This window comes from Microtus ochrogaster, linkage group LG2, assembly GCF_000317375.1.
Source record: "Microtus ochrogaster isolate Prairie Vole_2 linkage group LG2, MicOch1.0, whole genome shotgun sequence".
In the NCBI taxonomy this organism is placed as follows: Eukaryota; Metazoa; Chordata; class Mammalia; order Rodentia; family Cricetidae; genus Microtus; species Microtus ochrogaster.
The window spans coordinates 580,783-592,724 of record NC_022028.1 but is presented as its reverse complement, the minus strand read 5'-3'; the positions used below and the strand labels follow the sequence as shown (position 1 = coordinate 592,724).

The 11,942-nt window shown below is 42.5% G+C and overlaps 1 protein-coding gene across 1 annotated transcript in view; it reads left to right on the top strand.

Moving 5' to 3' along the window:
* Kif6 (kinesin family member 6) overlaps window positions 1-11,942 on the top strand; it is a 320,310-nt gene that overhangs the window by 42,230 nt on the left and 266,138 nt on the right. The window lies entirely within an intron of this gene.

Genomic DNA, 11,942 nt, shown 5'->3' with positions numbered 1-11,942 from the left:
GCCACAGGCCATGATCAAGGCCAGTCTCTCATCCAGCCTAGGTCCACCTCCTAGGAAGGGTGACAGTCTCCTATAGGCATGGCCACAGGCCATGACCAAGGCAGTTCTTCCATTGCCGCCTTCTCTTCCCAGGTTGTCAAGGAGAAAGTCAACACTGACCAGGACAAACCCACACTTTCCTAGGGTGCCCTTCTAAGATTTTCTTGTTGAAGGGAATCTTATAAAGTCTGTCTATTTAATTAGGTTTAAAACTACTATTGAATTTATTAAGCTGTTCATTTTCAAACCTACGCCAGCCTAAATGGCTTATCCTTCTATTTTAGAACAAGTTATTACTATATAAGAACTGCTTTTTTTCATATATTATCCTACTGGTGTTTGGTTAATTCAAGTCTAACGGTTGAAATTTCCCTGAACAATTAGTTCCCATCTCAATTAAGGTAATTCAATTCCAGCAAGCATTTTAAACCCCATTCACCCATTTATTATAGCTGAGTTTTGCAAGTCTGTCCCATGCCTACCAAATGATTGCTCTAAGCAAGTAAGCAGCTGAGAAAGGCTAGCCGCCAGACATATGCATGCAGTAAATCGGCTCTCTTAACATTTCAAGAGTATTTCCAATACTAAATCAAATATACAAAAACCCTTCAACTTAATATCAGAAGTCTGAAATCAATTACACATTTTACATTGGAATCATAATCTCTTTAGGTATTTCAAACTGTTAAAACAGCCCAGGGATGCAGAGATCTCTCCTCTACATAGCTCAGAAAAAGTGTTAAGGAACTGAGTTTGACTTATTATTTATATTCTTACTCTGTAAACTTGCTTGAGCCACACAACTGAAGTAAATCCATGTGTTGTCGTAGGATGGCTAAAGTTGAAAGCTCAGACTATTGTTGAAAGGAGGCCACTGTTGATTCTCGGCTGCTCAGCCCCGAAATAATCACACAGAAACTATATTATTTAAATCACTGCTTGGCCCATTAGCTCTAGCCTCTTATTGGCTAACTCTTACATGTAAATTTAACCCATCTCTATTAATCTGCGTATCACCACATGGCAGTAGCATTCCTGGTAAAGTTCCGGCATCTGTCTCTGGTAGGGCTCCATGGCTTCTCCTGACTCCGCCCTTCTTCCTCCCAGCATTCAGTTTAGTTTTCCCTGCCTCGGTAAGTTCTGCCCTGCTATAGGTCCAAAGAAGTTTCTTTATTAATCAATGGTAATCACAGCATACAGAGGGAAATCCCACATCAGATTATCGCCATCATAGATTCCCAGGTTGATTTGTGCTTCTCAAAGATGATTTCTGGCTGCTGGGTGAAGAAAGTTGAGGATGTTGGAGAATGTCAGTTTGATGTCAACTCCTTGGTTCTGTGTAACTAACCCCTCATCAACTTCTGGGATCCTTCTCTGTGTCTCTCCCATGCTACTCCTTGTTAGCTCCAACATTTCTTTTATGCTCTTCTCTCCTATTCTTTTACTGTGAACACCTTTGATTCTTTTCTCTTCAGGTTCTGGTCCTCTTATTCTCATTCCCAAAGGTGCATTGGATGTCATAGCTCTATGGACCACTTAGAGAATGACACCACACAGCCATGCTTTCAGTTCTGAGTAAATGATCTAATTTGATGACACCCAAGTGGATGCCAAGACAGGGTAGTTCCCATCTGTGTATGCCAAGACAGGGTGGTTTCCATATGTGTATTTTATGCTAACTTGACACAAGCTAGACTCATTTGAGAGAAGGGGGCCTCAATTGAGAAAATGCCTCCATAAGATCAGGCTGTAGGAAAGCCTTTTCTTAATTGGTGATTGATGTGGGAGGGCCCATCCCATTGTGGGTCAGGCTACCTCTGGGATGGTGGTCTTGGATAAGAAAGCAGGCTGAGCTAGCCACGGGAAGCAAGCCAGTAAACAGCACCCCTCCATGGCCATTGTATTAGCTCCTGCTTCCAGGATCCTGTCCTGACCTCCCTCAGTGATGGACTGTTATCTCTTTCCTTCCTAAGTTTCTTTGGTCACGGTGTTTCAGCAGAGCAGTAGAAACCTTTGTACGCCACCATCCGGGTTGTAGAGAAGGCTGTGCCCTGTGTATTTGAGTTTTCCTGCTCTGTGTTATCCTGTACTTAGGACAGTGCTTCAGAAGGGACCCTGTAAATGTCTGTCTGAATAAATGTATGAAGCAGTGGATGAATGAGGAAGAAATACAAGGCCTCCGATACATTTTTTATTAGAGATTTTAATGAAATACTTAATATTGCATGAATGAACTTATGGGAAAATATGAGATAAGCCATTTCAAAGTGCAAAGGTCAACCACTTATTTTAGTTAAAGTAAACTCTAGAAAACACAATTTTATCAATTCAGATCATTATGTGGCTAAGCTCATCAGCCATTACCTGACTATCCATCAATACGACAAAAAGGTCAGTTACTTTCCTATTGCTGCAATTCAATATCCTGACAAAAAGCAGCTTAAGAGAGAAAGAGTTCTATCACGGTGATACATGAATGGCAGTGGTCACATGAGACCAGCTGGGCAGTCACCAAGCTGGGGAGGTCACATTTCATGCATCCACAGGAAGCAGAGAGCAGGCCGTGGGGCTGGACTGTGAAACCTCAGTACCTGGCTCCCATTGACATACTTCCTCCAGCAAAGTTTTGCCTTCTAAGTCCCATAACCTCCCTAAACAGCACCAGCAGCTAGCAACCAAGTGTTCAATCATAGGAGCCTGTGGGGGTTGTTTCTCATTCCAACCACCACAGTAAGAAACAAGTTTAACTGCCCACTACCCAACCCAGTAGAGTATGTAGAAGTGATCTTTTTCTGTAATGTACTGAAATATTGACCTTAGACATGCCCTGTTTAAAGGGGAAAAGGAACCAAATTGATGATATTCCCATATATCTCTATATTGTATATTAATATATAACCAGGGCATATATTTTCTACATGTGGCACTTTCCTGGCTACGTGTAGAAAATATACCTTAAAAAACCCGTTGGAAAATTCCTATAAAAAACATAATGAATTGGTCTTACTGTATATGCCTTTGTACAGAACATAACTTCCAGGTTGGGAAGTTATTCAAGTCACATTGGGGCCTGTCTTCCAGTTTTTATTTCAGCACAACAGATTTACTGGAGATATTAGGAGATTTCTTGACAGGGCTGTTTAATACTGGGAGTTATGAGGAGCAATTGTGGATTCTTTTGGCAGACTCTGAATACATTCCAATTTCTCCTCTGCCCAGGCCAGTTTGGGTGGGCTCAGCTGAAAAGCAGGCTGGTCCTCAAGACCCAGAGTTTGTGTGAGTCATTGTAACTCAGAAGAGAGCTGCAGTTCTTAAGTGATGTAGCATGGTGTGTATGTGTGTGTGTGTGTGTGTGTGTGTGTGTGTGTGTAAATATGAGCCGCACACCAAGTTGGATGCTTACACTCCATCCTGGCTATCTGCCCCTACTTCACTACCTTCACTACTGAATTTTGTTTTCATTCCCTCTGAACTTTTTCCCCTGGGTGGAAATACGCGAGCTTGGCCTTAGCTCACAGGAAAATTGTTTAATGTATAACTCCAAACTTAATATGTTCAGTTAAGTAGCGCTGGAATAAAATAAGCATTTTTCCATAATTTTGCAGCAAATTATGCTTTTCAAGAGATCCCGTACTGAGTTCCAGAGTTTCTTCTAGAATTTAAAGACCAGGAGAGTTTTAAGGAGAAAACACAATAGCACCTAGAATGAAAAGATGTTGCAAGTCCACATGGTACACATTAATTTTGTTTTATCACTGCAGAGTTTCCAGGGCACCCACAAATAACATGCCTTTTCACTTAATTTGGAAACAGGTTAAATTTGCTTACATTTTTATGCATTTAAGTCCTTTAAGTCAATGGCATTGTTTGCACAGTTGTGTTTTAAAGAAGGGTCTCTTGTAGCCCCAGCTGACAGCGACTCTGGCCCCTTCCTCAGCCTCGTGAGTGCTGAGACTGCAGACTGCAGCAACACACTCAGCTTAAATAGCAGCCTTGGGTCAATGTAGAGAAGACTTCATGCAATACGAATATTTCATGTTAGTTATTTTCATTTTTAGTTTAAGTTATTTGTCTGTGTATGTTTGTGCCCTTGGTTGCAGAGCCTGCAGAGGCTAGAGGAGGGCCTTGGATCCCCTGAAGCGGGAATCATAGGCGGGTGTGAAGCATCCCACATGGGTGCTGGGAACCAAATTCAGATCTTCTACAGGAGCAAAACACTCTCGTGACTGCCGGACCTTCTCTTCACTCCTGAATGCCTCCCTTTAAACAGCACGGCTTGATTTCACCTCCCTCCTGTGTTCATTCCGTGTAGGGTAACAGGTCATCATGTTGTATAATTCTTTTAAAAATAAAAGCTAACATCCTAGGCAGGTCAGAATTTGGGCTGTTTTTCTAAATACATTCTTTCTGGCTTCTAGCTCAGTGCTTACCGCTTTAGTGTGTACATTGGACACACACACATGGTCTATAAGCTGCATTAGCTAGCTAGCGTTCTTAAGAAAACTGACTGCTTGCTCCTGTGTGCTTTAACAGTATACCATGTTTTATATGCACGTGGGTAGTTCTGTGAGACAGACCCTGAAGTTGCTAGAATGGATCCTGTCAGAGTCTACGTTTGCTGTATGTGTGACATTGGGCTGAGGTGGCTTGGTGGGGTGTGCCCTTCAGCTGGGGACAGAGCTGCTCTAACGACCTGGGCTTCCGTGAATGAGTGGAGCATAGTGCACATGCTCTGAACTTTCCCAGTTGCCAAATAAACTGCATGCAAAGCAAATACTTGTATAGATTATCACTTTCCCCATCAAATTGTGTTATTATTTTTGTAACAACAATGAAAAATATAATGGCTGAGAGGCAAATAACATGCAAAATATTAACTTAACTTTGAATTTAAAGAAAAATGTGATTTTCTTTTCTTTTCTTTTTACAGGTATTCTAGGTTTGTTAGAGAATCAATTCTATAATTCCGTTCATGCTGTTGGCTAAAATGGGAGATGAAGTTGACTCCACTCTGGGGATTTAGCATTTGGGTCATGCTTACTTTGTTATTATCTTGACTAATGGCTGCAGTGTTCTATGGGCTAGGCTCCCAATGAGTGGAGGTAACAGCTGAACTATTTCTTCACCTCTTTCTCTCCCACTCTCCATGCTCCTCTTCCTTGCCGGGGTCTTACTGATGCCTGCTGACTTCTAGTTTACCCTACTGAATAGGGGGAGATTTTAGGATAGAGCGAATTGATTAAGAAAACAAGGAAAATAGAATCATACAGACAAAAAAAAAATAAAGTTGCCCTTCAGTTTAGTGGAGGACATCATGAAAGGAAGAGAGACCCACACATGTCTCCAGCTCTTCTTGGCATGGTGGAAGGCGAGGCTGGCAGGAGAAGTGATCACAGGGCTCTTTGAAGAGAAGGTAGCAGTGGGGTTAAACCAAAGATGTGGAGATGCCATTCAGGTTTATGAGTGGGAAAGGAAAGGGAAGTTAGGCTAGAGAGTGGACAGTGGGGTTTGCAGTGGAGGGTGATTTGGTCTCCCAATTCAAGTGTGGGTGAATATGTAGGAAACCTGCTCGGAGCTGCAGAAGGGCTGAGTGACTGGAGAGGGGATAGCACAAAAATGATGGGGACTGGTTGTGGAGGCCTTCTAGGTTGTGAGAGCCATCCTCCCAGAGACAACCTAGATTCTACAAATCATTCAGACCAGAGCAGAGCATTAGTCCTGGCTGTAGAGAAAAATCATTCTGGTGACAGCGGAAAAAGAAGGGGGTTGGAGATGTCCAGCCTGTTGAGGATGGTGTTATAGTGACCTGGGTCTCTTAGACAAAACTGTGCAGGGTCTAAATAGGCCACATAAATGATGGAAAGGAGCCATGTCAGACACAGGAGAGCTGGACAAAAGGCCTGTGTGGATGCAAAGAACAGTCTCCTCTTGTCTGCAGCCACTGAGGAAGGCAACCGTGTCCTACCACACAGATGCATGCACCCTGCTGTGTTTTGTTACTGCTCTTGGCTCTCACATAGGTGTCAGATGTTTTAAAAACATGACTAGAACAACAAGACAGCAACCAAGCAAAATAAATCTTTGTGCCAAATACAACCTAAGCCTGTGTCTCTCCGGGGTATATTCTTTTGAACATTCATCTGTATAAAGAAAAAAGAGCTTTGTGGTTAGAGGCAGCTGGAACATGAAAAAGCTGATTTTAACTCTCCTGGGGGTGGTATACAGGATTACACCAGATGACTTTGTAGAGAAGATTGTGCCTTTCCCCATGAGATATCCAACTACAGCACAGATCAGTGATCAGTAAAACAGTGTGGTACAAGTCAATCAATCAGTGAGGCAGAATGAATAACTTGGCAACTATTACATATGGAAATTTGTTTTGTGATCTAGGGAGCAATAGACTACATAAATGATACTGGGAAAATTATGCTCTCAGGTGAACAAAAGAAAAGTTAAATTAATATTCATGCTTTGTATATGAAAATATGTTTCTGTATCATGAATGGTTGGAAAAAGCAAGAGAGGGGAGGAGAAACAACACACTGTGATACTTGGAACAGGAAAAGTACAAAAGTTAATGTTATTTAAATAAAAAGTCAGGGTGGAAATAGCTACCCTTGGCACTGCTAAAAGTCGTCATGACTGGTAGAATGGGTCAGTGGGTAGAGGCAATTGCCACCATGCCCAGTGACCCAAGTTCAATCTTTAATGGCACCCACATGTATTGTAGGAGGCCTCTATTTTGTTCCTGGCTGCTCAGATCTGAAAAACCACACAGAAACTATGTTATTTGTGATATTGTCTGGCCAATAGCTTAAGCATATTTCTGGCTAACTCTTATATCTTAATTTAACCCATCTTCATTAATCTGTGTATTGCCACGTGGCTGTGGCTTACTGGGTAAAGTTGCATCCATAGTGTCTCTCTCCGGCAGGGCTGCAAGGCTTCTTACTGTCTCTGCCTTCTTCCTCCCAGCACTCAGTTTAGTTTTTCTCACCTAGCTCTACTCTGCCCTATCAGGCCAAACCAGTTTCTTTATTAACCAGTTGTAGTCACAGCATACAGAGGGGAATCACACATCACACATGGTAGAAGGAGAGAACTAATTCCTGAAATTTGTCCTGTGACCCCGACATAGGCACTGTAAACCTGCATACCCATACACAAAATAAATAAATGTAATAAAAGTTTTAAGCCAAGGTGAGTTATTATTTGGAGAAAATATGAAATATTTTAATACATACTATAAAGATAACCCCAAATTAATATGAAAGAAAACCCATGCTCACTCTAAAATTAGAAAAGTATACCTGTGTAACATATGTGCAGAGGCCAATAGAGAGCATTTGATCCCCTGGAGCTGGGGTTAAAGCATTTGTGAGTTGCTGGATGTGGGTGTTGGGAGTTAAACTTTGGTCCTCTAGAAGAACAGTACCTGCTCTTAACAACTGGGGCATCTCTCCAGCCTCCGGATGAATGAAAATCTAAAGTATGAGATAGTCCATCTTCATGAAACTGACCAAACTCTTGATGGCATCAAGAGTAATGGAAAGCAGAAAGAAACTGGATTCTTGTGCATTCGTAGAACTAGCATAGAGAACATTGGCAGTGCCAGCAGAGCCAAGAGTAGAGAGATGGCGAGGTCATTGTCCTTCCCTGGCATGGCCATGGTAAGGTTTTTTTTTTTAAAAAAAAATTTATGTATTTTATGTATATGGGTACTTTGTCTGCACGTATGTCTGTGCACTAGAAGATGACATCAGACAGCTGTAAACTGACATGTAGGTGCTGGGAATTGAACTCAGGACCTTTGAGAGAGCAATGAGTGCTCTTAATCACTGAGCCATCTCTCCAGCCCCTGATGGTAAGACTTTTATACTGTGAAATACTATGCAGACTCAGCGTGAAAAAGGATGATATGCACTGACTGCTGTGAAAAGGCACAGCATGAGCAAAGCAAGTCAACAACACATTGGGATGGGAACAATTGTCTCAAAGGGAAAGAGACATAAAACTATGCTATACATAACGAATAAATAAAAACTCCTCCAAGTTACATTCTAAATTAGTAAGTTTGAGGTTGTGTTTGAGGGAAGCTTGACCCCACAGGTAACAACGTTTTTAAAACAAATACTCATGCATTTATGAATCAGTCACTGTGATGATTAATATTGACTAGCAACAGGATCTGGACTCCATTGAGAGACTTAGCTAATCAAGATTATCTGGATTAAGTTAATTGATTGGGGGGGGATGGGGAGACCCTCCTTGAACCTGAGTTACACTAGTCCATGGGCTCTAGACTCCTTGAAAGGGAAAAGGTGAGCTGAGCACCAGCGTGATGTGGGATTCTCCTCTGTATGCTATGATGCTATGAATATGTTTTATTACCATTGGTTAATAAAGAAACTGCTTTGGCCTATGGCAGGGCAGCGTATAGCTAGCAGGGAAAACTAACCTGAATGCAGGGAAAAAGAAGGTGGAGTCAGGCAGAAGCCATGCAGGTGCTGAAGGAGATCGACGCCAGAACATTACCAGTAAGCCACAGCCTCATGGTGATACATAAATTGATATAAATGGGTTAATTTAAGATGTAAGAGTGAGCTAGGGATCTGTCTGTACCATTGGTCAAACAGTGTTATAATTAATATAGTTTCTGTGTGATTATTAGGTTCTGGGTGGCTGGGAAACGACAGTGCAGTCCCCATTTATCTCCTGCTTTCTGATTGTATGTACAATGTGACCAGCTACTTCCTACCCCAGCCACCCTGACACCCACCCTGGAGGACTGTACCCTTGAAGAGTGAGCTAAAATATTAACCTTTCCTTTAGTGTATTGCTTTTGTCAAGGTGTTTGGTCACAGCAACTGGAAAAGTAAGTAATATAATTTTATGACCAAAAATTAAGTCTTTTCAATAGTATAAGAAATAAGCATGCTTCTTTTCTAAGGCAGAAGTAATCAATAGAAGGAGATGTATATTTAGTTGGTTGGTTAATAGAGGCAGGCCCCTGGGAGGTGGCGGGGAGAGCAATGTAGCAGTCCCTGGGAAGAGACTAATTTTGTTCATATGAGGGTTTATCTATGTGGCCAGAGGCTGGAGGGATAAGTGAGACTGGTGGAGACTGACTTAGCATGGGAGGGTGCAGGCGTGGAGTGAGAGGAGCTCGGGAATTGCAATGCCATTGCTTCTATTTCCCCTTTCTCTGTTTCATCTTTGTTCCCCATCACCATGTGTCTCTCCTTACTGGGGGTGTCAGGAAGTTATCACTGACAACTTCTCAAGCCATTCGTCTCCAGCACGTGGTATGTGACTCATATCTTGTGATTCAGGCCCGTCCCTCACATTGTCTTTGTAGAAGACAGCTTCATACAGCTGGCCGTGCATATGCCTCCACGAGCTTTTCAATGCTGCTTCCAAAAGGCCACCACTGTGAGAGTGGACTGTACCAAAAAGCTAATTCCTGTTGTTTCAAAGGACCAGGAAAACAGCTCCCAGTGGCCAACATTAGTTCTGGCATGTTCCCGTCTGTGCTCAAGAGTTGTTCTGTTTCCTGTGTAGTCAAGGACCCCATTACCAGCCTTCTGCACAGAAAAGCCTATGAAGCTACCCTGCCCCCTGCCAGCATTCTGTAGAATTTCTTATTTTGCAGTCATACAAAGCCCTCTGTTGTTTCCCTTTAACAGCCAGCTAACTGTGAAGCAAGGGCAAAGGGGGCTGTGTGGTTCTGCCCCTCCCCTCTCCTTCCAAGTGTGCAAGCCTTCCAGCAACCGACCTTAACTTTTATGTAAAATATATTTAGCTACTCTTTGTAAGTTGCAATCCCTTTGTTGTCCTTGAATACCAGACAGGGAATTGGAAAGGGTTTTTAGCTGTCGTGTACCAAAGGAAAATATCTGCCTTTCTTCATCCTCTTCTCTAAAGCCCCTGGCTTTACTAGAAACTGCCCCCCAAGTCCCCATTTGATACCCACATTCAGGGGAAAAGGTCTGGAAAGATTAGGCACCCTGTCTTTCCTGGACTGTTGATTCTGTCTTCAATGTGTCGATGGGAAGGAAGCATCTTTAATGTCCATCTAAATGGGCCATGTAGTTTTGTTGTGGTGGTGGTTAATTTTCAGTCCTAATGTTAACTCTCCTGGTTAGTGGCATTATAAGACAGTCTTTGACAGGATTTTCTGTGGAACTGATGATTCCAGATGGCAGGGTGGTAGATGTGCAGGCATCACCATCTGTAAGACACATAGGACCCTCACCATGTATGGTGTCAGCAGCCAGTGTGGGGGGCTAAGCTGAGAACCAGTGAAAAGGGTGACATCATCACTTAACTGCGTCATGTAGTCTGTGATACCCAAATGCATCTACCTATACCAGTTGACCCCTCAAATCCTCCAACTGAGGCCTGTCAGCTTCATTTTCAAGGTTTGCATTGATTTATCCTGTAAGTGTCTAGAGGAGAGAGACCTTCGGATAACTACTTGAGAAAGTAAGACTATCTATAAAAGAAAATTTATAGATAGTAAGACTATCCATAAAATTCAATTTTAATCCATGGATATGAAATGTTACAGAAAGTTGTGTGTGTGTACATAGAGATCTTTATTAATTTTGATTGACTGCTTTAGAGTCTTGGTACCATACTGTTTTTTAAAATTATTATTTTATAGTGTTTTGCCTGAATGCATCTGTACATCATATACATGACTGCTGCATGCAGAGGCCAGAACACGGCATCAGACCTCCTAGACATGGAATTAAAGATGGTTAGAAATCATCACATGGGAGCTGGGAACAAAACCCAAGTCCTCTGAAGGAGCAACCTGGACTCTTAATGCTGAGCCGTCTCTCTAGCCCTTGATAACATACTGTGAATCACAGTAAGATTCTATCTTCCCTCCTGTGTATATAGCAGTGGAGAACATCCGTGCCAAAGTCCTGTGACTACTATTTCCCCAATCTTCCTGTCCCTCCCTTTACAGTGTGCTTCTAGGACACTCTCGGGTGACAGCCACCTCTGCAGACACTCGTCAGTGGGTCATCATCCCTGGAGACGATTTTGACCTTGTACAGCTTGACAGTTAGCGAAGAAAAGGTCCAACCTGTGCCTTTTGCCTTTTCCCACTCCGTTTCCTTCATCCTTTTATGTGTTTGTCCAATCAGGTGATGTCTTTCCGACTCCTACTCTCAACTCCACAGTACAGCTGTCTCAGAGAATATCCATGATGGAACGAAAGCCTTAGAGAATATCCATGATGGAACGAAAGCCTTAGAGAATATCCATGATGGAACGAAAGCCTTAGAGAATATCCATGATGGAACGAAGGCCGCATGGGGTGGTGGGGACCACTGCCGTTTACCCACGCCAGTGAGATTCTCTCTCAAAGAATAAGGTGGAAGATGATTGAGGAAGGCACCAAACATCACACACACACACACACACACTGAGAGAGAGAGAGAGAGAGAGAGAGAGAGAGAGAGAGAGAGAGAGAGAGAGAGAGAATTGATCCATTTGCCAGTATAAACAACATAGGTGTTACAATTTTAGAAAAATTATTCTTCCATCCAGAAATCTGGGAATCAGAGGTGATTAATAACCTGGTGATCTGTCAGGCACAGTAATGTGGAAAATTCTGCATTCTGTGGAGACATCCTTAAAACTTGGACTGATTTTATTAGGCTTCTTTTATAGGGACATAAACCAAAAAAGAAAAAGACACTCGAGTCCTAGGCCATTAGGAAGTTCTGAAGACCATGGCAAACCAAAGGGCATAAGCTCCTATAACCAGGACCAAAATTGGCTAGTAATCTAAATGACCCCTACAGCCAGGGGCTCCCCAAACTCCCATAGCCAGGATGGAGATATGTATAGTCTAAATGACCCTTACAACACTGTACAGCCAG